Source organism: Nylanderia fulva, unplaced genomic scaffold (genome assembly GCF_048542155.1).
Source record: "Nylanderia fulva isolate GAGA-0341 unplaced genomic scaffold, ASM4854215v1 Scaffold82, whole genome shotgun sequence".
NCBI classification, from domain to species: Eukaryota; Metazoa; Arthropoda; class Insecta; order Hymenoptera; family Formicidae; genus Nylanderia; species Nylanderia fulva.
Window position 1 is genome coordinate 241,502 of NW_028190939.1, and position 27,120 is coordinate 268,621.

At 37.2% G+C, this 27,120-nt stretch overlaps 1 non-coding gene and 1 pseudogene across 1 annotated transcript; both read left to right on the plus strand.

Annotated features, from left to right (window-relative positions):
• The first annotated feature begins 8,102 nt into the window (after window positions 1-8,102).
• TRNAA-GGC (transfer RNA alanine (anticodon GGC)) lies at window positions 8,103-8,175 on the plus strand. The gene has a single exon. It is a non-coding gene; the product is annotated as a tRNA-Ala (tRNA).
• A 6,994-nt stretch (window positions 8,176-15,169) lies between these two features.
• On the plus strand, window positions 15,170-15,843 carry LOC146719911 (uncharacterized; annotated as a pseudogene).
• The last annotated feature ends 11,277 nt before the right edge of the window (window positions 15,844-27,120 follow it).

Genomic DNA, 27,120 nt, shown 5'->3' on the forward strand with positions numbered 1-27,120 from the left:
ATTTAAAAATTTTATAATATAAAATAGAAATCAACTTATGTATGTGTAAATTAAAAATTAAAAATTAAAAATTAGTTAATTGTTGCTTACAATTGTTCCGAATAAATTGAGATGACCATGCCTCTAATTGTTATTGAACTTACAATTAGTACTTGACTGATGTCAAGTCATTTAAAAAGTTGAATAAATAGGTGTTAAGTCGCAAAACATAAACATTTTAATAAGTCTAAAAATTCGTTATTTCTTCTAGAATGTCAAAATAAGCGTTGTTGAACAATTCAGTGTCTGTATTATTATTTATACCATGCTTTTGTTCCTTTATGTGTATCATCTTCGAGATAAGTCTTTTATAATAGTTAGATTCAATATCAAGTATTTCGACGTTATCCCAATCAAAAGCATGTTTTTTTATCTACAATATGTTCCGAGACCACCGAATGCTTGGAAGAATCAAATTTAATGTTATTTATATGCTCCTTTAGTCTAGTACTTAATTTTCTTTAGGTTTTCCCAACATATGAAACTTCACAGTCTTTACAATTAATTTTGTAGACGACATTATTATTGTTATTATGCGCATTTTTGTCCTTATGGACTCTGATGAATTTGTTAAGATTATTTAATTCGATTTTTGCTTCTAATTGGGACTTTTCGTGTTGAACTTGTAGGTGGTGTCAGGATAGTTTTAGATGATGTCAGGGCGTAATTCTAATAAGGCTTCTAGTGGATCTTAACAAAGGATCTTTATTAGGTTAAACTGTACTCGATAGAACACGCACGACGGCTCACACTCTGCGAGGAACTGACCTTCTTCCTTTCTCCCTTCTTTCTTACGCAGCGCCGCCAGCGGTAGAGGGGGGGGGAGAGGAAACGCAATTCGCCGCTCACGCGTGTATATAAATGAATATCGGTAAAATAATAATTCGCCTACAATCGGCCAGCCTGACATTACGACCGTCTCGGTCGTACGTATAGGAACAAAACGTATTAAGTAAATACATCCAACATATTAAGTAACGCCGGATAAAACAAACATTTCTTATGGACTAAATAAACATACTGATTAGTCATATTTATTTGGATATATATGGTCGCATCGCGTCGGCGGCAATGACGCTATTATAGGGCATTTGAGTGACTTGAAATCCTTCGACATCGGTTATTACATAACGGTCAGAACCTAGCACTCGCTTTACAACGTAAGGCCCTTTATACTTTGGTATGAGTTTTTTATTGGTACCGACAGAAGTGTCCACATTACGGATCATTACGTAGTCGCCCTCTTTATATTGTTTCGCTTCTTTGTGTTTCTTGTTATAATAGCGTTCGTTTTCTTTCTGACTCTTCTAAATTTTTTCCGAGGCAGCTTTTCTTAATAACACTAGATCTCGACTAGTATCAGTATCTAAAACTAGTTTAAGTTTATCGTTAACTTTACCGAGTTGTTCTACGCCAAATAATAGTTTACTGGGGGTTTCCCCCGTTGATCGACAAATCGTATTATTAAATGCATATTCTATTTGATCTAAAACTTGATCCCATTTGTGTGGTTCGTCACATAACTTCGCAATCATCGGAGTAATGTCGTGGTTGAACCGTTCTATTTGACCATTTGCACGCGGAGTACCAACAGCTACGAGGATATGCTGAGTAGACTCATTATTTATAAATTCAGTAAATTTATCTGATGTAAAGGCTGTTCCGCGATCGCTCACAATGCGTCGAGACTTACTATAAGTTCGATAATAATTTCGCAAATGATTAATTGTCTCATTCGAGGCCGTAGATTTGCACGGATATACTTTCAAAAACTTTGTAAAAGCATCTACTACTGCTAAAATATATTTGTATCCGCGACCGGTTTTTTCAAAGGGACCACAATGGTCGACATGGATCGTTCGAAAGTGTAAGTTCTCTTTCGGTATACTGTGTAACTTGCCTTCTTTCTTTCCACTAGAAGGGGAAAACTCTATACAACGCAGACAATTAGAAATATAGTACTTTACTTTTTCTCTCATTTGTGGGAACCAGTAAATTTGCCTAATGTTAGCAATAACTTTATCGAGGCCGACATGGCCAATGTCATCATGACACGTACGGATTACATTACTTTCCATTGATATCGGTACATAAAATAAGAGTTTTTTACCCTTATCTTTACGGTAAACAAGACCGTCTCGCAATTCAAAGAATTTATCCTCAGATTTTTCTAATTTATTTCGACTGTTTACTATATTTACATCCCGATCTTGTTGAATAGATAAAGTTCGGTCGAACGAATTTGCTTCTAATGTCAGAATGCTATGACATCGACTCAACGCGTCGACATGATTCATCTGTGTACCGGGTCGATGTACGATTTGATAACAGTATTGCTCTAAAAATAATGCCCAACGATATATTCGCGGATTAACTGTCTGTTTACTTAAAGTAAGGCGAAAACTGTCGCAGTCTGTTATTATCTTAAAAGGGATACCGGCGAGATAGATATTAAACCGTTTAATCGCATAAATCACAGCGAGACACTCCAGCTCAAAACTGTGATACTTGGATTCGACAACTGTTGTCCGTTTACTAAAATAAAATACAGGCCGGAAAATACCATCCTTTTGTCGCTGTAAAAGTATCGCGCCGAAACCACTTGTACTCGCATCGCAGTGCAATTCTGTTTCAAGTGTCGGGGAATAAATCGATAGTATCGGTTGAGAAGATAACAACTGTTTCAATTTTTCGAAGGCCTTGATCTCCTCTGAACCAAATTTAAACACGGCATTTTTCTTGACTAAGTCATATAACGGTTTAGCGACTATTGAAAATTTCGGGATGAAACGACGGAAGTAACTAGCTAAACAAACAAATCGATGCGTCTCTTTTATGTTTCGCGGGGTTGGATAATTAGTTACGGCTTCAACATGTTGCTCACTCGGGCGAATACCATTTTCATTAATTAAATACCCAAGATATACAATTTCCGTTCGAACAAAGAAACATTTATCGAGTCTAAACTGCAACCGGTATCGTCGCGCTATTTCAAATACATCTTTCAAAATATTTAGGTGTTCCTCTATACTTTTAGTCGCTATCAAAATATCATCTAGATATAACAAGATACTACTCTCTCGGATGAGTTTATCAAAGACTTTGTTGACGAATCTCTGGAACACTCGTGGAGCATTAGTCAACCCGAACGGCATTCGTAGGAATTCAAATTGTCCGATAGGCGTCACAAACGAGGTGTATTTTACCGAACACTCAGACATCTTAATATGATAAAATCCGTTCCTTAAGTCGAGACTACTAAAATATTTTTTTCCTTTTAACCGATCAATATGATCATCTATCAACGGTGTGGGAAAATTGTCTTTCACAGTAATCTTATTTATTTCACGGAAGTCGACACACAGTCGTGACTCGCCATTTTTCTTCCGCACGAGAACGATTGGGCTAGCGTAGGGTGAATTACTCTGCCTAATTGTACCTGTTTTCAATAAGTCGTCTAATATTACTTGCAACTTTTCTTTATCGGCATACGTTAAACGCCTAGGCCGGAAGGTAATCGGCTGTTCATTTTTTAATAAAATTTTCATCTCGGTTTCCGGTTCGCTCACATCCGAATCCCATTTATCAACGTATTCTTTGTTATACAATCTTTGAACGCTTTCGACTACATGCGATTCGACACCGGGATTAATATTCAATTCTACTCCAATTTTTACAGGATTTTTGAGATATTCTATTTGCATAATCTCGGTATCAAAATTGTTCTCGCTTGTCGACTCGTTTCTCCTAGTAATCTTTACCGTTTTACCTAGTTCGATTTTTATTAACGGATCTCGACAAAAATCGCGACCAAGTAATGCCGCACACGACATTGTTTCGTTCGGTACTACCAGAAAACGTAGCTGAATATTAATTCTTTCGATTTCGACTAATTTCGAAAAGGTGCCTACTACGCGAACAGGGGATTTATTTACTCCACAGAAACAATCGCCGTTAGGAGGTAGCGGTTCGCGCAAACTCGTCGGAACATACTCAGTTTTTATGAGGCTCACTGGGGAGCCGGGATCAACTATCGCGTCTACTGTATATTCACGATCCATATCCCCTTCAAAGGACACCGAAAACTTTAACTGTACACAATACGGATCGCTAACGGTTATCGGTTCGATCAAGTTCACAACGTTCGCCGACTCGGGTTTCGACTCTTTCTCGGGACAGTCTTTTTTCAAGTGGCTGGCTGAACCACATCGATGACAGCCTCCCTTAACTTTCAATGAACATGCGGATGCCAGATGTCCAACTCCCTGGCAGTTATAACATTTAATTATCTTTCGGCGTGGTGTCAAATCTGCACTCGACGATGCTGGATTTCCTTTAAACGCTGAACTCTCCTTCATCGACAATTTCCCATCCTTTTGGATATTTCCTTGATCACTAGGTTTCTTCCACTCGCGATCAGGGAACTTCTTTGGGTGTAGCGTCAATCCTTTAAATGCCTCCAACAAATCCGACTGAGACTCGAACTGCATAATACGTGCTTGATCTCTGAAATTGCGATCAGGTATACCCTCGATGACATAATCGACAACTTCGTCATCTACTATCGGTACCCTATTAGCGAGGATTATTTTATCATGGAAGTAACTCGTGAATGATTCATCCGTCCGCCATGCTCTCTCTTCGAACTTCTTGCGTAGGGACAATCTTGATTGACGAAGGTCGAACATTCCCTTCATGGCCGCCAATAGATTTTCTATACCAAGGGTAAGATGATGTGGTTTAGAGTGAAACCACTCGGATGCACGTCCTTTTAATTTGGAGCTTATTAAAATTCTTGTCGCAGCATCATCCAAGGCGTACGACACTCGCAGCAATTGTACCTGCTGTTCCCATTTCCAGAACGTACCCTCACTGCCGTCGAATTCGCTCAACAAGTCGCGAATAGCCCTTACACTTTCGCTCATCGGTGGACCATTACGTCTTCTTCCGTCATCATTCATCTGCGGTACTCCATGATCTTCGATGTTCTCTCGTCTAACGATATATAATTCACGTTGAAGAAGAGCTCGTTCTCTTCTAAGTAGTTCATTTTCTCGTCGAATCAAGTCATTCTCAGTCAAAGGACCTTCAACGGATGCGTCGTCACTTACTTGGCTTTCATTGTCCTTGCCCGCGACGGCATCCCTCGATTCATGGCCCGCGTCAATCGGCTGATCGACACCGCGGCTCTGCCGTGACCTCTGTTCATCCAGTGTGGTCCATATCTCCGGGTCATTGGCAGTCAATCGATTTATCAGGTCAGCTTTGTTACCGATCGCCGGCAATTTCTTCTCGCGGAGAATGTCCTTAATCTCGGCAAGCGTATACGCACTCGGCGGTCTCGCCATTGTTAGCGACACACTGCACTTTCCTTTTCTATACGTCCTAGCACACAGCGACGTGTTAATAAATGTTTAACCTCAGTCAAAATGTTCGCGACACACGTCGGCACAATTAGCACACAGCAAAGATTCGCGGTACACAGCGCGAATTACCGTCAAAATATTCGCGACACACAGCGCGGAATATTCTATCTCACAGGGATATCGCGTTACGCGTCGATTCACCGCGTGCGATACGTGGACTCGCTTTCTCTCGTACGCGGCGGAACAATTAGCACACAGCAAAGATTCGCGGTACACAGCGCGAATTACCGTCAAAATATTCGCGACACACAGCGCGGAATATTCTATCTCACAGGGATATCGCGTTACGCGTCGATTCACCGCGCGCGATACGTGGACTCGCTTTCTCTCGTACGCGGCGGAACAATTAGCACGCAGCAAAGATTCGCGGCACACAGCGCGGAATATTCTATCTCACAGGAATATCGCGTTACGCGTCGATTCACCGCGCGCGATACGTGGACTCGCTTTCTCTCGTACGCGGCGGAACAATTAGCACGCAGCAAAGATTCGCGGCACACAGCGCGAATAACCGTCAAAATATTCGTGGCACACAGCGCGGAATATTCTGTCTTTTAGCACGCAGCAAAGATTCGCGGCACACAGCGCGAATAACCGTCAAAATATTCGTGGCACACAGCGCGGAATATTCTGTCTTTTTGCACGCAGCAAAGATTCGCGGCACACAGCGCGAATAACCGTCAAAATATTCGTGGCACACAGCGCGGAATATTCTGTCTTTTAGCACGCAGCAAAGATTCGCGGCACACAGCGCGAATAACCATCAAAATATTCGTGGCACACAGCGCGGAATATTCTGTCTTTTAGCACGCAGCAAAGATTCGCGGCACACAGCGCGAATAACCTTCAAAATATTCGTGGCACACAGCGCGGAATATTCTGTCTTTTAGCACGAGCAAAGATTCGCGGCACACAGCGCGAATAACCATCAAAATATTCGTGGCACACAGCGCGGAATATTCTGTCTTTTTGCACGCAGCAAAGATTCGCGGCACACAGCGCGAATAACCGTCAAAATATTCGTGGCACACAGCGCGGAATATTCTGTCTTTTAGCACGCAGCAAAGATTCGCGGCACACAGCGCGAATAACCGTCAAAATATTCGTGGCACACAGCGCGGAATATTCTGTCTTCTTGCACGCAGCAAAGATTCGCGGCACACAGCGCGAATAACCGTCAAAATATTCGTGGCACACAGCGCGGAATATTCTGTCTTTTAGCACGCAGCAAAGATTCGCGGCACACAGCGCGAATAACCATCAAAATATTCGTGGCACACAGCGCGGAATATTCTGTCTTTTAGCACGAGCAAAGATTCGCGGCACACAGCGCGAATAACCTTCAAAATATTCGTGGCACACAGCGCGGAATATTCTGTCTTTTAGCACGAGCAAAGATTCGCGGCACACAGCGCGAATAACCTTCAAAATATTCGTGGCACACAGCGCGGAATATTCTGTCTTTTAGCACGAGCAAAGATTCGCGGCACACAGCGCGAATAACCTTCAAAATATTCGTGGCACACAGCGCGGAATATTCTGTCTTTTAGCACGAGCAAAGATTCGCGGCACACAGCGCGAATAACCTTCAAAATATTCGTGGCACACAGCGCGGAATATTCTGTCTTTTAGCACGAGTAACACAAGACACGGTTCTCTCTGCATCGACCACAACACTTGGTCGTACTTTTCAAAGTCCCGTGTATCTCTCGTGCGTGTATTAACCTCACGGATCCTTCGCTAACTTCTTCTTTGATCCCACTTCTGAAGTTGTAGGTGGTGTCAGGATAGTTTTAGATGATGTCAGGGCGTAATTCTAATAAGGCTTCTAGTGGATCTTAACAAAGGATCTTTATTAGGTTAAACTGTACTCGATAGAACACGCACGACGGCTCACACTCTGCGAGGAACTGACCTTCTTCCTTTCTCCCTTCTTTCTTACGCAGCGCCGCCAGCGGTAGAGGGGGGGGGGGGAGGAAACGCAATTCGCCGCTTACGCGTGTATATAAATGAATATCGGTAGAATAATAATTCGCCTACAAACTATTTTTATTGTTAACGTATTTCGCCTTTTAATTTTAACATAATTATTTAATTTATTTTGACTTTGTATTGCGACTTTTTATTAGAATTTTTATTTATATTTATTTATTTATTACTATGTTTATTGCGCACTGAAGAAGACTAACAAATAGTTCGAAACGTTTGTAATTGGTTTTTTAAATTAAAATTTATCCAAGTTTTATAATAATTTTTTATTGCTCGTTTCACATGGCCTCGTAATATTTAATTAATTATCATTGTGTTTGTTTACATACGAGCTTGAGCATTGTTATAGATTAGGTGATTTTGTTCTATTTACTCATTGGGAACATTTTGACAGTTCGTCACAACGTTGGCGCTAAAATCTCAATTCCCTTCCGTATGTCAGAACAATAAAATGCCAAAAAAAATGAGTTTTACGTATTTTGGAGTGCTCGGTTTTAAATTCGGACAGTCATAAACCCCCGCCCCGCATGACGTCATTCCCCGCGCCCTCAAGATATCCCCTCGCCCCGCATCCCGCTCAGAGGACCTGCGTTAGAACCCGTCTTATATCACTACTGAAAGCATTGAGAAAAGTATTGTTCCGTAAGTGTCTGAATAGCTTAGTTGGAAGAGCATTCGCCCGGCAAGCGGAAGGTCTCGGGTTCGATTCCCGATTTAGCCAACTTTCGGACCAATATTTTTCTCGCCTATTTTTTACAGGGGAAGTTAAAAGAGGAACAAGGAGAGTTTTTAAGATCCCAACCACAGGATACAAAATTCCCAGATTCCTCAATTTTCTTACTTAATTTCGCAATAACATCGCGTTAGGCTCTATGGCCGAGAAAAAAATGTATATCATGTTTTATATTAAAAAGAGCCAATCTAATATTTTTATCATTATTTATCATATTTATATTATTATAATTTAATATTGAGAACCGACAAAAATATTTCATATTTGATAAGAGTATCATATTTGATATTTGATAAGTAGTTAGAAGAATAAATCATATAAATTATTTATTTATAACAAAAAATTATCCACTAAAATTCTATAATCAATTATATTTATAAAAAATTTTTATATATTTTTAGATTATAAATTTAATTATTTTTATTTTGGTAATGTAAATTAAAAAAAAAAAATTATTATATACGTGTGCATGTATGAAAGAATGCAGTGTAGAAGAGAGAACATAGACAGAAAGATAGAGACAGATAGATCGATAGATAGATAAATAGATAAATAGACAGATAGACATATAGATAAATAGATAGATAGATAGATAGATCGATAGGTAAATCGATAGATAGTTTGATAGATAGACAGACAGATTGCTAAATAAATGGTATATATGTGTATATATACATATACAGGGTGTCCCAAAAAGATCGGAACACTGAAAAATCTCGAAAAGTATACGTTTTACAGAAAAAAGTTTTAGACAAAAGTTGTAAAAAATCTATTAACTGATCTTATCAGTTTGATCTTGGATTGCGTTACCAAAATCAGAATAAGGTCACCTTGAATTTCTTAGATGGAATCCTATATTTTTTATTACATCTTCTTGCAGCTTATCTAGAAAGCTTACCAAAACACTAATAAAATTATTTTTTATGGAGAACTTTTTGAGTTATAAAGGCTAACAATTTTTTGATATAAAATGTAAAATATTTTTGTAAAATATTCCATTTTCGGTAATAATATCTTTTTTGCACGGAATAATGAGACCAATGAATTGGTGTAAACAATAGGTGCTTATTAAAAAAGCTGTAAATATGCTGCTGCATATTGAATATTACATATTTCTTTTAACAATTATCTGTTTTCTTTTTGATTGACTTTATTATACTGTGCAAGAAAGTAGGTATGATTACTGAGAATATTTTGCAAAGATATTTAACATTTTATGTCAAAAAATTGTTAGTTTCTAATCTTTTTATATTACGTCGCGTATAAAAAAATAATGCAACTCTATATATTATATATGCTAAAAATATTATATATGTTAAATTGAGCGCTAAAAAATTATATAGTTAAATATATTTTCGTCGTTCTATTTCTTTAATAGTTCTTTCTTCGTGCACATGATTCAGCTTTGTGCTCAAATATGTAATCTTGCCTGTCACACTGTAACTTTTTGCTTATCTTATTTATAATTTATAACATATCAAAGCCGTGTCGTAAAGAGTACTCTAACGGCGTAGCAGTGGAATTGCGAATTTAGGGTAAATTATGTCTTCAGAATTCGCGATGCGCGTGACAAGAGAAATTGCCATTCGCTATAATACAAGTTCCTGCATTTGACAAATTCGAGTACGCGACATGATTTTCTTTTACATATCGGAATAAGCATGAATAAGTAAACATCTTATTTGGTATTTATAAGCAAGACTGACGTATAATTCAACAGCGATTATGTCATCTGTATTTACTCCGCGCAATAAAAATACCTACGCAAGCCAAATAAAAATTGATTGCATGCATGTATGTAGTATGTATGTATATATATATAAAATTAATTTTGTTTACGGTATATGATTTTTTCTTCTGAAAATTAAGAAAAATATAAAGACTAAAGTAACCCATTAAAATCAATACATACTTTTTTTCGTCAATACATACTTTCTTTAGTCGATAATCTGATGAGAAACAGGGTTTTCAAATATTTATATATACAGAAAACATGAACGGAATAAAGTAATACATTGTATATACTTATTTGCTAAAATTTCCTGAAATTCATGACGTATCTTCCGAAAGAAGTCCCTTCAAACAAAAGGATGTAGTACGATACACGATATCAAATTACCTCCGCATCCTTTGGCACTATGTGGCCTTTGTAATCCCATTGACTTTAAGAATGCTCTCAAAGAAATACCGTGAATTGCGAGGGCAAAAAGAACGTTCCGGAACATTGAGATCAAATGGAGTATATCGCAAATCATTTAATGAAATGAATTATTTGCGCAAACCTAAATTTATGAGACAGTATACGAAGAATGTTGTGCTAGAACATTTTGTCTTTATTTCCATCACCATTTGTATGAAATTCCCACAAATTACTTATCATTATCTTCTTACACGCGATCGAGGAATTGAGGAGATATATATTTTTTGTACTTTTATTAGCAAAAGAAAAGTTGATGCTTTGAAGGACGAGGAGGACTGACTTTTCTTCATGTAACATACATATATCATCTTACAATATTTTAAACCCTCAATCGCATTATATATATTAATGAACTATATTATTTATAATTGCTAATCTAATTTATCTATCATGATATATAAACTATGGCGTAATTTTTTAAAGAGGAATAGAAAAATGTTGTTAAATTTAGAGATCAAAGATCTTAATTTCCACATCACATTCTTCAAAAAAAGATTGTATAGTATTGAGGTAGAGTTGTCTACGCTTTTTTCGGATAATTTCAGAGAAAAATTTTATAATTACAATAGCAACTTTTTGCAATATCTTAATAACAAACATAAATCTATATTAGTAAATAAATTCAATGACATTTAAAAATATATAATGTAGATAATAATGTTTTTAAAAATATTGATAAAGCGATGTGGTTAGTGAATCTTAGTGACAAAACTCTACCGGAAGCGGTTCAAAACATACTGTGTTTAGGCGATAAATTTAGTCTTCGATTTAATTGTAATAATAGAAATGACCGTTCTTACATTGCAAACACATTAAGAATTTCGAAACTAATATTCAGAAAATTCTTAAAAATTTTAGAGATGTTGCAAGGAACTCCTTTGTTAACTCTATTAAAAAATTTTTGGTTAATACTAGCCATTTGAGTTTTTTGGATAATTTGATATTTTCACGGACAATGTGTTAGTTTTCTTAAGAATAATCAAGATCTTTTAGTTACGAAGGCGGATAAGGGACAAATCACAGTTGTTTTGAATAAAGATGATTATATGAAGAAAATGACGGAATTACTTGCAGATACGCTCACATATAAAAAACTTAATAAAGATCCAATAAAAAAACTGACAAATGATGTGAATGTTTTAGGGCGTAGTTGGTTGGACAATAATATTATTGATGAGATGACATATAAACGTTTGGTTTGTCATAATGGCAACTTACCAAGATGTTATGGATTGCCGAAAGTGCACAAAGAACATTATCCTTTGCGATTGATTTTTCAGCGTTGAGAAGTTCCACTTATATTATTGCTTGTTTTTTATACGAGATTCTCGCTAATTCTGTTAAGAAACCGGCTTCATACATCAGGGATGGTTGGTCTTTTGCAAGGGATATAAAGAATGTTGGTATTGAGAAGAATGAGGTTTTAATATCTTTGGATGTGTCTTCTTTATATACTAATGTTTCGAAAACCTTAGTTATCGCGGCTATTAAAAATAGATGGAATGAGATTTCACCAAATACAAAGTTTTCTCTAAACCAATTTTTATATGCAATGGAATTTATTGTTGATTCTACAAGCTTTTGTTTTAACGAGGAGTTTTACGAACAAATTTTCGACATGCCGATGGGGTCACCTCTTTCACCCATTCTGGCAGACATTTGTAATGGATGATCTTGAGACCCATTGTCTTAGGGAATTATCTATACCGATCTCTATTTATTGTAGGTTTGTAGACGACATCTTTGCGATTGTACTAAAGGAATGCATTAATGATATTTTGAATTAATTTAACAACTCTCATCCGCAATTTAAATTTACTCATAAATTAGAAGTTGATGGTTCTATAAGTTTTTTAGATACTAAAGTAATTAGACGTAACGACAGGCTGATAACTAATTGGCACAGGAAATAAATATTTTCAAGGAGATATATTAATTATTTTTCTAATTATCCACAAAAATACAAAGTTAATGCTATAATCAATTTGATAGACAGAGTTGTTTTGCTTTCTGATAGACAATTTCATGAAGATAACATATTCGTAGTTAAGCAGATTTTATCTAATAATTGTTATCCGGTTGGTTTTGTTAATGCAATTATTAATAAAAGATTGAAATATTTGTACTCAAGTGAACCGAGCCTTGTTAAACTCTTAACTTATACACGCTGGCTTAAAAGGCGTTTGTTTATCAACATTATTATTTATATCAGAGAAAAGTATAGAATCGAAAGGATCTGAATAGCTCAGTTGGAAGAGCAGTCGCCCGGCAAGCGAAAGGTCTCGGGTTCGATTCCCGATTCAGCGATTTTCGGATCTATATTTTTCTCTTGCATTTATTTATTTCCGTAGGGGGGTTAAAAGATTATTGAAATTAAATCTCAAAGATGAGATTATTTCATAGTTTAAAATCTTGGCAGTGACCAAGTAAAATTTGGTGTCTTGTGCACAGATATTTAATTCTAACGAAAAAATTTAGTTTTGTTAGGATAACGCACTGTCTTCCGCGATCGGCTCTTATTGCCTGTCTTATACTTTAAATTTATATTTATATGACAGAGCCTTGTTAAACTCTTAACTTATATATTATGTTTAACATCAAATAATAGGTATTAACATAATAATTTTTATTGATTATAACGTTACATTTTTAATTAGAATTTGTGTGTAATTCAATATGTATATGACTGGATTTAGAGATTATTTGGAAAATAGTAATATTTAGTTCTGACATATTTAATTTATTATATTGATTTCGCATATTTATTATTGAGATTAATTGTGATTATTTATATAACTTAATTTTTGTATTATATTATATAAGTAAATTTATATCCGTATATATATATATATATATATATATATATATCTTTTATATTTCTAATGTTAATTTAGTTTACATTGTTTTGAATTTGTTATTATTTCGTTTAATTCGTATTATCATATTGTTTATTGTAGCCTGAAGAGGACCCGATACATGGGTCAAAACGTAGCAAATTAATAAAGTGCAACATCCTTAGCCAGTTGGGTCGTTTTAATATTTTTAACCTTGATTTTAATCTTCACTGGCGATCATACATTCTTACCTTGGTTAAATTGACTAAATAAATAAGCTTGAAAATTGCTTCTTACAAACATTTCTATGACATCGACTATGCCCCCTTGAGATACTAAAACTTTTATTTGAAACATTTTTTTCTACAAACATTTTTAGAGATAAAAATTTGTAACGCTTTTTTAAACACCCGGTACATATTTATTACATCTCTATTTTTCCTATATATATGTATATATATATATATATATATATATATATATATACCGGGTGGGCCATTTAAAAAAATACGATCAACTTTCTCGTAAACTAAGTGAAATATCGAAAAATGGTTCAGACATGTATTGTATGGTTTCGAAGAGGCTATAAAATGGTGCTATTGGTTTGACCTTGGATATTCATTTAAAGATCACGCGAAGGTCACCTCAATTTTTTTAAATGGCACTCCCTATTTTTTATTACATATTCTTGTAGCTGACCTCGAAAGCTTTCCAAAACACTATAGTCAAGTGTTTTTCCATTGCGTACTTTTCGAGTTATAAAGCTCGAAAGTTACTACATTTTGATAAAAATACAAAATATTTTACTTAAAATATTCATTTTCTGATAGTCTTATTTTACATGCTCCGACCAATCAGGGCAAAGTCCAAGCATGATCCAGCTAGTTAAGACAAGATCCGGACACGATCCAGCCAGTTAAGGCAAGATACAAACACGGATCCAGCCAGTCAAGGTAAGATACGAACACGATCCAGCCATTCAAGGCAAGATCTGGACACGATCCTTCCAATAAAGGCAAGATACGAACACGGATCCAGCCAGTCAAGGCAAGATCTGGACACGATCCAGCCAGTCAAGGCAAGATACGAACATGATCCAGCCAGTCAAAGCAAGATCGTTGATAGTTCTGTCAACTAAAATAAGATCAAGAAGAATCCTGTCACCGAAGGCAAAATCAAAAATGATCGAGTCAAAAAAAATTTATCGAATCAATTGTTCGAAGTTGTCTCCATTGGCTTGGATACATAATGCCAACCTATCTTGGAAATGTCTTACTGTCTTGAGTAACATATCGTGCATTATCCTTCTGCAAGCTTCTCGTATCCTTTCTATCATATTTTCTCTCGTTGTAGGCGTTTGCTCGTACGCGACATTTTTCAGGTATCCCCATAAGAAAAAGTCGGGCGACGTCAGATCAGCAGATCGTAATAATCTTACAGGGACATAGAGGGATACGATAATAATGCACAAATAGTTATTATACTTACTAAAAGAAAAATTTGTATACAAATTATCAATTGTATCCCTTCATTATCGCTCAAGGATTTTACAACTACGGAAAAAATAATACCAGACTATTCACCCTCGGAGATCATTGATATTATTCTCATTCTTGGAGAATGTCATTTAAATTATCACGAAGCTTCGCGAATTTACCGAGATCGGTATCCTGAAAGGGAAGGACACCCCAATCCTGCTTTAATCCGAAACCTCGAACGAAGAGCTCGTGAAGGTCATCTCAAACGTAAAAGGAAAGATCATGTGTATGATGAAAACGACAATCGTGTGGTCACGCTCCTGGCAGCAATTCATCTTAATCCTCATGTAAGTCAGCAGATTTTGGTAAGGGAACTAGGTATTCCAAGATCAACAATTTGGAGGATTATAAAGAAACTTAAATACCATCCCTATCACATAACTATGACACAAACTCTGAGTCAAAGAGATATGCAATTGCGTATCCAATTTTGTCAATAGGCACAACAAATGATTAGAGCTGAACCAAATTTTTTCAATTTTGTCATGTTTTCTGATGAGTCGACATTTAAAAATAATGATGAGCTAAATAGGCATAATTGTCATTATTAGTCAGATGTTAATCCCCATTGGCATAGACCAATAGATAATCAGAATTGTTGGAGTGTTAATGTTTGTTGCGGGATTGTGAATGGGTATTTGATTGGTCCCTATTTCTTTGACGGAAATGTCAACGGGGAAAACTTTTTGGCATTTTTTAGAGATGACTTACCACAATTATTTGAAAACGTTGACCTGCAAACACGTCAGAGGTTATGGATACAACTCGATGGCACTATACAAGATGTGTGAGAGATTACCTGAATGAAACGTATAATGGCAGATGGATTGGACGAGATACACCCGTCGCGTGGCCTCCACGATCTCCTGATCTGACGTCGCCCGACTTTTTCTTATGGGGATATCTGAAAAATGTCGTGTACGAGCAAACGCCTACAACGAGAGAAAATATGATAGAAAGGATACGAGAAGCTTGCAAAAGAATAACGCGCGATATGTTACTCAAGACAGTAAGACATTTCCAAGATAGGTTGGCATTATGTATCCAAGCCAATGGAGACAACTTCGAACAATTGATTCGATAAATTTTTTTTGACTCGATCATTTTTGATTTTGCCTTCGGTGGCAGGATTCTTCTTGATCTTATTTTAGTTGACAGAACTATCAACGATCTTGCTTTGACTGGCTGGATCATGTTCGTATCTTGCCTTGACTGGCTGGATCGTGTCCAGATCTTGCCTTGACTGGCTGGATCCGTGTTCGTATCTTGCCTTTATTGGAAGGATCGTGTCCGGATCTTGCCTTGACTGGCTGGATCCGTGTTTGTATCTTGCCTTGACTGGCTGCATCGTGTCCAGATCTTGCTTTGACTGGCTAGATCGGTGTTCGTATCTTGTCTTGACTGGCTGGATCGTGTCCAGATCTTGCCTTGAATGGCTGGATCGTGTCCAAATCTTGCTTTGACTGGCTGGATCGTGTTCGTATCTTGCCTTTACTAGATGGATCGTCTCCAGATCTTGTCTTGACTAGCTGGATCATGCTTGGACTTTCTTCTAATTGGTCGGAGCATGTAAAATAAGACTATCGGAAAATGAATATTTTAAGAAATATATATATATATATATATATATATATATTTTGTATTTTTATCAAAATGTAGTAACTTTTGAGCTTTATAATTTGAAAAGTACGCAATGGAAAAACATTTGACTATAGTGTTTTGGAAACCTCGCGAGGTCAGCTACAAGAATATGTAATAAAAAATAGGAGGTGCCATTTAAAAAAATTGAGGTGACTTTCGCGTGATCTTCAAATAAATATCCAAGATCAAACCAATGGCACCATCTTATAGCCCCTTCGAAACCATACCGAACACATGTCTGAACCATTTTTCAATATTTTGCTTAGTTTACGAAGAAATTGATCGTATTTTTTAAAATTGCCCACCCTGTATATATCTTATTATATATGATAGGATATATATATATATATTCTATATAATATATATTCTATATAAAGGTACCTTCATAACGTTTATTTCGCCAGAAAATTTAAATAAACAGCTACCAGGCAGTTTATTTAGCATTTGACCTTAAATTGACTTCTTCTTAAGGTCACGAAAACAAACTTTAAAATATCATTTCAGACGTAAAATTTTCCGTTCTTTTCGAATCCGGTGTCAAAAATAGGGGTTTCCATTTAAAAAAAACCAATCTGACCTTCAAATAACCTTAAAAATAGTCTCAAGGTCAAAGCTAGTTACACAGATATGTGACCTTCATTATCTTGAACAACTTTTGTCTGAACCATTTTTTCGTATCTGTCTTAGGTACAAAGAAATTTGGGTGCATAAATTAAAATGGCCCACCCTCTGCACATTTGAGTTGTAAAATTCTTTTCCTCTATCGGTTTGAAAGTTTTTCGGGCATCTTCAATCCTCTCAAATTAGCTTTGCAATTGTTTCCGCCATCTCGTTTCGATTCTTGTTCTTGAACAATACAACCCATGCATACTTGCTCAACACATCGATAATAGTGAGTATATAGTTGTAGTTTATATTGTGTAAGGACCTAGTCGTTACTAACGCCTCGCGAGCCGATTACCCGCTCGCCACGTGAGGCTCTGGCGTCTAAGGTGCCCCTGCACGCTATACACGGGCTGCCCCACTCCGGGGGCGCCCCACTACTGGCGCTACCTCTGCCGTGCGCTCGGCGCATGGTAGAAGGCTCGTCGACCAGGTATATAAGCCGGAGGAGGCTCTACGGATGAGCCGGCACCAGTTCTGTTTCAACCTCTTGAACCAGGCAGCGGGCTTCTCGCTGTTAGGCCGGGCTTCTCGGTTTCTGGTTTCTTCCTTTTGTATCGGGCACCAGGTTTTCCGTTGTTAGGCCGGGCTTCCCGGTTTCCAGTCTCTCTCTCTGCAATATGCCGGGCAACGGGCTTCCCGTTGTTAGGCCGGGTTTCTCGGTTTCCGGTGCACCTGCGACGCTCCGTTATATTGTATCGAGTCTCCATTGCATTGTATATACCGGGTAAATCGCAAGTCCCTTCTAGACACTGTATTAGGCTGCACGCCTACGCTTATTGTATACTCCGGGTAACTTGCCAGTCCCTTCAGAACACCGTCACCAGCTACGTGCCTCCGTTGTATTATATCCCGTCTCCGCTTGCATTGTATATACCGGGTCACCTGTAAGTCTCTTTGGGACACCGTCACAGGCTATGTGCCTCCATTGTATTATATCTAGTTTCCGCTGAATATACCGGGTAGATCGTAAGTCTTTTTCGGACACCATCATAGGCTCCACGCCTCCGTTGCATTGTATCCAGTCTCTGTTATATTGTGTATACTGGGTAGATCGCAAATCCGCTACGGACACCACCGTGAGCTATACGCCTCCGCTGTATTGTACCGCGTTATGTTGTATATATCGGGTCACTTGTCAAGCCGTTCCGGACATCTCCGTATCTGTGGCACTGTATTAGCTATTAAGTCTCCGTTGCATTATATATCGGGTAGTCTGTGAGTCCCTTTAGGACAATATATATTTCCATTGTATTGTATAGTCTCACAAAGGACATGTCACAACTGTCCGGAATCGGTTTGATTCTCCTTTAAGTATGTTGTTAAATACACAAATTTAAAAAAATATGTATTTTTAATAATGTATTTTTTTATACGTGTGCATTTTGAGTTTTAAGGGGTGAAAAACCCTTTTAAAGAATAACGGTATTTTTCTTTAGGATCGAAAATCTGCTAAACTATAAGATGTAAAAAGAAAAAACGTACAACAAATTTTAATGGTTTAAAGAGTACTTTAAAATTATATGAACAAAATTTTTTAATTTTTTTAAAACCCTCACCACTTAATTTTTTTCAAAATTAAAAGTTCTGTTTTACCTAATTTAAAGTTTATTTTTTCCAAATTTAACCATGTGTAATAAAGTTATGTTACAAAATATCAGGTTCGAAAATTTGTCATGTTCCTTGTCAGTCTGATTCCACCTACTGGGTGATTTGTAAGTCTCTTATGGACAACTCATTTTATGATTTAAATTAAATAAACAAGTTTGTAATGAAATAAGAGAGTCTAAATCTCCTCTTTTCCCGAATCCTAGAACCGGCAATCCGATCCGCGGCGTCGGGAAAGGAGCCACGTTACAATTGGATTGCGCATAAGGACGCATCAACCTCGTCAGCCATAGATCGTCGTATTCGCGTACTATTACGTGAAAAATTTTTTCTCGCAAAAGTATCTCCACGAGAAGCTGCTTTTCAGAAGATCGGGACATAATTTCTTTATCAATCTTTTGCTGACTTAGTAGGGCGTGTTGTATTATCAAGCATTCTCTTTATCTTATCCAACATTATTCGTAACGTCTGTATCAAAGTTGCAAGCAAATAATTTTTTTCTCAATTTCTTCTTGTTTATCTCTCAATTGTTTTATACTTGTCTGCATATACTTTGTTGACAGCATCGTTATCTGCTTCCAGTTGCTACACGTTGTATTTTGCGTGACCTTGCGTCAAAACCGGGGGTCCGACACACAAAGCGTTATTGAGCACGTAATTTTTTAGTAATGCATTTCATTGATAGTATAAATTATCCGACGCACCCAGCGACAGTTCAAATTTATTAATCGACATTTCACCATTGATCATTGACAAACTGACTCGTATCGTCAATGCATGGTTTATTTTATAATAATACCAGCTTCGTAAGGTTCCTTGATAATCGACAATATTGTCATAAACATTGTTGCTAGTTGACGCGAAGCTTTCAGCAATCGCAGACAATCTACCAACTCGAGATTGTTTGAATGCACATAATCTTATTATGGTTAGCATTATAGCACTTGGTATACCTTTTACAAATTTGTAACAGCCGCTTTTCGCGAGCGTCGGGCTGCTCAATCGGGATCAGGGCTCGTGAAGGGTCGACAGAACTCCGTGGGTTTTACTACTGATAAGAACGTTTTACTTAAACAATCATACGGCAAGAATATGTATAAAAAGAAACAAAATAAATTCCGCACGCGAATAAGATACAATTAAAACTGGATAGAATCACGACGCGAACCGCGGGGCGCATATGACAGAAAATCGCAACGCGAATATTTGATACGACAAAATATACTCAGCACGCGAATAACATATAATTAAAACTGAATCGGCTCAGAGCGTGAACCGCATAGGACGCATACGATATACAGGCGCCTATAACATAAAATATACTCGAAACGCGAATAGCATACAATACAACGAAATAGTATCGGAGCGCGAAAATTATATAATACAGAGTGCCCGCGGAGCGTGCGCAATCAATGTAGACGAGGCCCGAATGCATCGGCACGTGTTATCATGGAAGAGATCGGATGCGATTCCGGTATGTAGGTGCATTTTCCCGACGGACAAAATTCGCCGTTGACAGGTGTCAAGGCGGGTCGCTCTCACGGAAGTGGGGAAAACCGAGACTGATGGCCGCGGGGCCACGTACGGGGTTAGCGTCGAACGCGTAGGTATAAGAAATCGGGGGCGTAACAGTTACGCGTAAGGGGCGCGTTAAACGGCAGGATGGGGTACGGCGCGTACCCCCACGCAAGACGGTCGGTCGGGTAAATGCGAGATAGTGGGCGGCGCGTCGCGAGAGGGTTCTCTCGCGGGAGAATTTCGTATATTCTCCGATGCGAATGCAGTTTCGGCGTGCCACCGCCGAACTGCAGGTAGTAGGATACACAGGCGGTCACGTTGGCGCGACACAAGCGATGGGTCTCCGCTCGTGAACGGCCGGTGCATTCAGGAGAGGCTTATGCTATAGAGAGAGGATGTTGATCGGTCCCGAGACAAACTCGGGAGAGGCAGAGTACGCTTCTACTCCAGGTACCGACGGCAGGATGACTCTCAGGGTCTTCGGCGGTTTCCCGGGTGCTGAGAAAGCTCAGCAGAGACAAGGTACGCTTCTACCTCAACTCGGGGCACCGGTCCCGGAGATCCGGATAATTTCGGATTCGGAGACGGAATAATTTTTCTAGGCTCCGAATTATCTTTTATACGCGTGTGATAACGGTACTTCGGCGCGGCGACTGCGTTCGGCTGGTTTCGGCGGCCGTCGGGCGTGCTCGGCTTCGTGCCGTTTCACGCGCTAACAAAATAATTGTCGCTGCTTTATCGGTTTTGTGAAAGATAATTATGAGGCGCACAGCGCCTGCCGCACTGTCCGGCTGATGTTCGCCGGGCGCGGCCTTTCGACGGTCCGTCGGAACGATGGGGCCATCGTTACAAATTTTTTATCAGTTAATAATGATGCGATTATGTATTTATACTTGTGTGCCTTGTTACCTAATACTGATTGCTTTACATTACCATTTTGTCTATGCGCATTTGTTGTTATTAATATACTTTTGTATTTTTGCAAGTCATTCTCGGTATATATTTCACCGTCGGGAAGTCTTCTGAAAATCAACTTGTAAAGACCTGGTGTTCCGCATATTTTGTTCTATTAATAAGTATATTGTCATTTTTATCTACATTGAAATATTGTATTTATCACCAAGCATCATTCCTTTGTCAGTAAATTTAACACCATATACATAATCCATCTGGGAATTTCTATCTTGACTCATAGCTACCACATATTTTTGCGCCAATGGACCTAAATAACTTTGCAATGAATTTTGATCATTGGACGTTTGTAATGAATGCCGAACTGACGTCATGAGCAATTCAGATAAACTTAAAAAACTTGACTACGACGTAACTAGCAATTTTATTTGATTATTTCACGACGTTTCGACCATTTGGTTGTGGTCCTTTTCAAGTGAAATTTTTACAACATAATGTTACACAATATTTTAACATACGAAAACTCATTTAAGTGTTAAATTAATAAAATAAATATAAATTTTATAAACATACCATCAATTAAACCGAGGTTGACATAACATCACACTGGTGTTATTTGAAATCGAAAGTTAAACGTTAAAAGAGGAACACGTCCCATCGTTATGATGTTAAAAGTTAAAAGTTAAGAGCGGAACACGTCCCATCATTATGATGTTTCGTCAACGACTAAATTTGAAACGCGCCACTAAACAATCTTTATTATTTTGTCGTAAATGTTTGTCAAATTCTCGGTGTCTTTCTGTAGGTTAACTGTATTGTCATGCTTCTTTATGAAGAACATTTCAGCAATCTCTCTCTTTCTTACATGTTTCTCGTTATGTAAAATTGTCGGTGATTTCCAATCAAAGTTATGCCCAAAATCACATCTGTGTTTGCTCAAAACCGAATGATTAGACTCATGTAATTTAATATTGCTGGCATGTTCCTTCACTCTAGTGCATAAATGTCTTTTTGTTTGTCCAATGTATGATGCATTACAATTTTCACAATTAATCTTGTAAACTACATTCGTTTTAATATCATTGGTTATTAAATCTTTGCCTCGTTTTATCAGCCTATTCAACTTTTTTGGCAAACTATAAACGACATTTATGTTAGCCTTATTAAGTGACCTTTTAATACTGTCGCTAACGTCTTTGACGTATGGGAGTGGAATTACATAATTCTTATCTTGAGCCGAATTCACATTAACGTTATTATCTAAATCATTACACAAACTGTCGTTATTATCCGCATTGTGACCGTTACCATTCCTGTTGTTATTCAGTACATTAATTCTTTTATTTACATACTTATTAATAATATGATCCGGAAAACAATTATTAATTAAAATGTTCTTTACAATCTCAATATTCGTATTATGAAATTGTTCGTTAGAAAGTAAAATTGCATGGTCTACTAAATTGTAGATCGTATTAATTTTGTACTTAATAGGATGACTCGAAAGAAAATTGATGTATCTGCCAGAACATGTAGGTTTCCTAAACCAATTAGTTGTCAATTTATTCCCATTGCGGATAACTGTAGAATTTAAAAAATTAATAGAAGAATTGGTCTCTATTTCATGTGTGAATTTTAACCTTTCATGATAATTATTAAATGTATAATACTTAAAATTTCATTTATTTTAGAGCTAGGTAAAATAACAAAAATGTCGTCCACATATCTATAAAAAGTCTGAACTTTAAAATTCAAAGAATTTAAACAATTTGTTTCCAAGTCATCCATTACTAAGTCCGCTAATATCGGTGATAGAGGGGATCCCATAGGGGATCCCAAGTTGAATAGGCTGATAAAACGAGGCAAAAATTTAATAACCAATGATATTAAAACGAATGTAGTTTACAAGATTAATTGTGAAAATTGTAATGCATCATACATTGGACAAACAAAAAGACATTTATGCACTAGAGTGAAGGAACATGCCAGCAATATTAAATTACATGAGTCTAATCATTCGGTTTTGAGCAAACACAGATGTGATTTTGGGCATAACTTTGATTGGAAATCACCGACAATTTTACATAACGAGAAACATGTAAGAAAGAGAGAGATTGCTGAAATGTTCTTCATAAAGAAGCATGACAATACAGTTAACCTACAGAAAGACACCGAGAATTTGACAAACATTTACGACAAAATAATAAAGATTGTTTAGTGGCGCGTTTCAAATTTAGTCGTTGACGAAACATCATAATGATGGGACGTGTTCCGCTCTTAACTTTTAACTTTTAACATCATAACGATGGGACGTGTTCCTCTTTTAACGTTTAACTTTCGATTTCAAATAACACAAGTGTGATGTTATGTCAACCTCGGTTTAATTGATGATATGTTTATAAAATTTATATTTATTTTATTAATTTAACACTTAAATGAGTTTTCGTATGTTAAAATATTGTGTAACATTATGTTGTAGAAATTTCACTTGAAAAGGACCACAACCAAATGGTCGAAACGTCGTGAAATAATCAAATAAAATTGCTAGTTACGTCGTAGTCAAGTTTTTTAAGCTTATTTTCACCACTAGCGACAAATATTAATTTTGATTAATATTAATTTTAATTGATCGAATTCAGATAAAGTCTCGTAAATTTCTTCAACAGACGGAGCCATCTTATCATACAATAATTATCTTGATTTGGTATATCTTGTATTAGAGTAGAAGTAACCGCATCAGATAATTGTATTCGCATGAGTTTGAATTTTTTTAGAGTAGAAGTTATGTATTGTTTAATGATGCATATGTTCGTTTTGTCCCATACATAATACTTTTTTTCTCTTCAAGTATACTCGATGGCTCGATTTTTGCTTAATCAGACTCAACACCGACTGTGTTTTCAACAAGTTGTTTCAGAAGTTTAAAGATTAGTTTAAAGTGCTTCCAAGGCGTCGTCCTCTATTTTACCAGTTTTAAAAAGCGATTTTTGAATATTTTTGTTTTCGCAATCTCTCATAATCTTTTCACGATCGCTGTTTATCATATTAGACAATCAATGTGCAAACTGCAATTAATCGTTTACGGTATTGCAAATTCATTAAATCCTTTTCTATATTGTCTATTAATCAATGAATTGTCCTTGTCAATCACCGCGAATCCATATTTGTGTTGCCAACATTTCTGACAAAATGCGTAAAATTCATCGAAATACATGTCTGTATTTACATAATCGTTGTACATGTTTCAAGTTTGCCCTATCTTGATTGTTTAAATAGAATAAATAAATTTGTATTGTCGCGTATAAAATGCTTGGGTATCTTGGCATACGCCTAACAAAGATAAAAACAGTCCATACTCGAGTGTCGTCCCATCACAAATACTCTCTTATCGTTTCTTGCTTGTCGCAGACACGTCATCAAAGATAAAAATGGAATTCGGAAGCGCCTCGCACGGTGGAATGACATCGCTGTTATTAGAGAATTTAAAATAATTAATTTCCTCTATTGTTGATAGCAAATTTCCCAAATATTGAAATTTTGGTTGTTGAAGCAATTTTGAGCATACATGTTTTCAAAGCAAACACCGTGCGGGCTTTCAATCAACTAACCAAGACGTTAGTTTTATCATAATTTAAACGACAACAAATGATACCGCGTATATTATTTGGCAACATGTTTCCATGTCTGCGTATTTCTTTCTCCGATATTAACCGTGTTTTATCATCATTTGTAATTTTAATTATTATCGCTTGTCGCACAAACTGCATGTTTTCTCTCGAATTGGATAAAATGAGCCACGGAGGGCCTATTTATAGCCGTGTACCGGGTGAAAGTCGCTCAGTAGTGAAAATGTTGCTCTATCTGTCGGTTAAAAGCGATGTTCTCGAGTTTACTACTGAGCAGTTGAAGTTTATCCCCAAGATTGTTTTGCTACAGAATTTTGGCGATTATGTGGAACTATTGTGGAACAAGCTTCCTAAAAATATAAAAGCTGATTCGGAGGTTTACGTATCGCTGATGCATGAGACATTATAATTTGCCGTGGCAACAAACACATATCGTCGGTCCAGCACCGTTGATAAAAAATTGCGGTGAATGTCAGCGAGAATAAAAGGTAGTGGTCGCCTTAATCATGCAATAAACGTCCTTTCTATTGAATTACATATTACCGGCTATCAGTTTTGTGGTTCGGGAACTCGTTTGGAAAAGCGATTAACTAGAGGCAATAGAGGTATTAATCCATTGGATTCTGCGTGCCGCGAGCACAACATTGCATATTCTTGAAGCAACGACCTCAGCGAACGACACGATGCCGATAATATTCTCGCTGCGAAAGCGCAAAAACATATTATCGCGAAAGATTTGACTCTTGGCGTAAAAGCAGCCACTACAGCTGTTTGGGCAGCCATAAAAGCAAAATTCGGTATAAGGATAAAGACGAAAAAAATCATTGAAAAAGAAACAAATACTGCCTATAGCAAAGTGTGGCGCTGATATAAAGCTTGACGATTCATCGTTATGATATGTCGCTAACACCAACATTGACTGGCAAAAGTAGCGTTCTCGCTGTAAGCTACTTTCTAGCCATATCGTAGATTTATCTAATGGCAATTACGAGCTCGGTTTAACCAATTTTGAAACTTGTCACACCATACCGAATGTGAATTCCTCAAATAATAAATTTTACTTTAAACGATGATAAGAAAATTACGATACTTAAGGAATCATATGAATTACATGCTATAGATGAGACGTGCATTTTTACAATATCCTTCTAATAAAGGGCTGAATGAAGATTTATTAGTGCTTCGTGCCATCATAATACAAAATCGTGCAATCATAATACTAAAGAATGAAATCAAATGCGCCTTTAGAATAAACTTTAATAAACCAGACAGCCTAACATCGTTATTAAGATTCTCGACAAATCGTATATTGCAGCCTCGTAAATGGCATGACTTGGATTTGCCTATAAATATTAGTGTAAATATTATCCGTATAAAATGTAGCGTTACCACTAGTGCGTACAGTAATGACAAGCACGTACATACGATACGTGAAAAAATGTTGATACAAGATAATACCATATTCGATGATTGTAAATTAACCAACGTTAAACTTTATTTAAATTCGGATTCTTATCCTTACGATAATTTAAATTTAGATTTTGAAAAAAATAGATTCGCCCTCTTGTTCGACATGTACTTTTGTTTTCGCAAATCTTATTACGGGTGTGATATTGAGAATGTGCTAATTGTTGCAACATTTTTACATTGTAGTCCTCTCACAGTTATTGATTGCTCGCGACAAAATGATTCCGTCAAAAATTCTACCGTGGACGTAAGAATAGAGTTTGAATGTAAAGAAGATGTACCGGCAAATACTACCGCTGTGCAAATTCGCGGCAACGCGGAGTGCGAACCGGTGTGCGAGTGAATATTGATATTACCTAAGGAGCACAGCACAACGACACCAAAAAAAAGGAAGACAATGTTAATGAGAACAGCACTGTATTTTTCACTATATACAAGAAATGAGAGTCGCGCACAGGTGGCGTGATAAAGAATACACGGATTGCAAGAAGTGCAATCGACAAAGAATAAAGTATTCGCGAGAAGTGCGATACCACGGAACTTTGTAAAAAGCGTAACGAAGAAAACTCTCGGTCTGTGCGTGCGAGCTGCGACAAAGCGAGTGAGAATAGGACGCGCGGGAAAACAGTTTTATCCTGCCGACCTTCGAGAAGATTCCAATGTAAAATTACCGAACTTGTAATTTTGCAATGTAATGATGTGGAATCCTCTCGAGTGTCGGAGGACAAAACTGTTTTGCCTTTTCTGTTTTTGTTTGGCCAGCCCGCGTAAACGGGCTGGCGACAGCCGAAGGCGTTTGGCGCGCGAAACGCGCGCAGCGCGATTTGTGCCTTGCGATTAGCGCAAATTGACGCGCCGAATTTGATATTGAAAAATATCACTTTTCCACACTGCATGCGTACATGCACTCACACACATACACACTC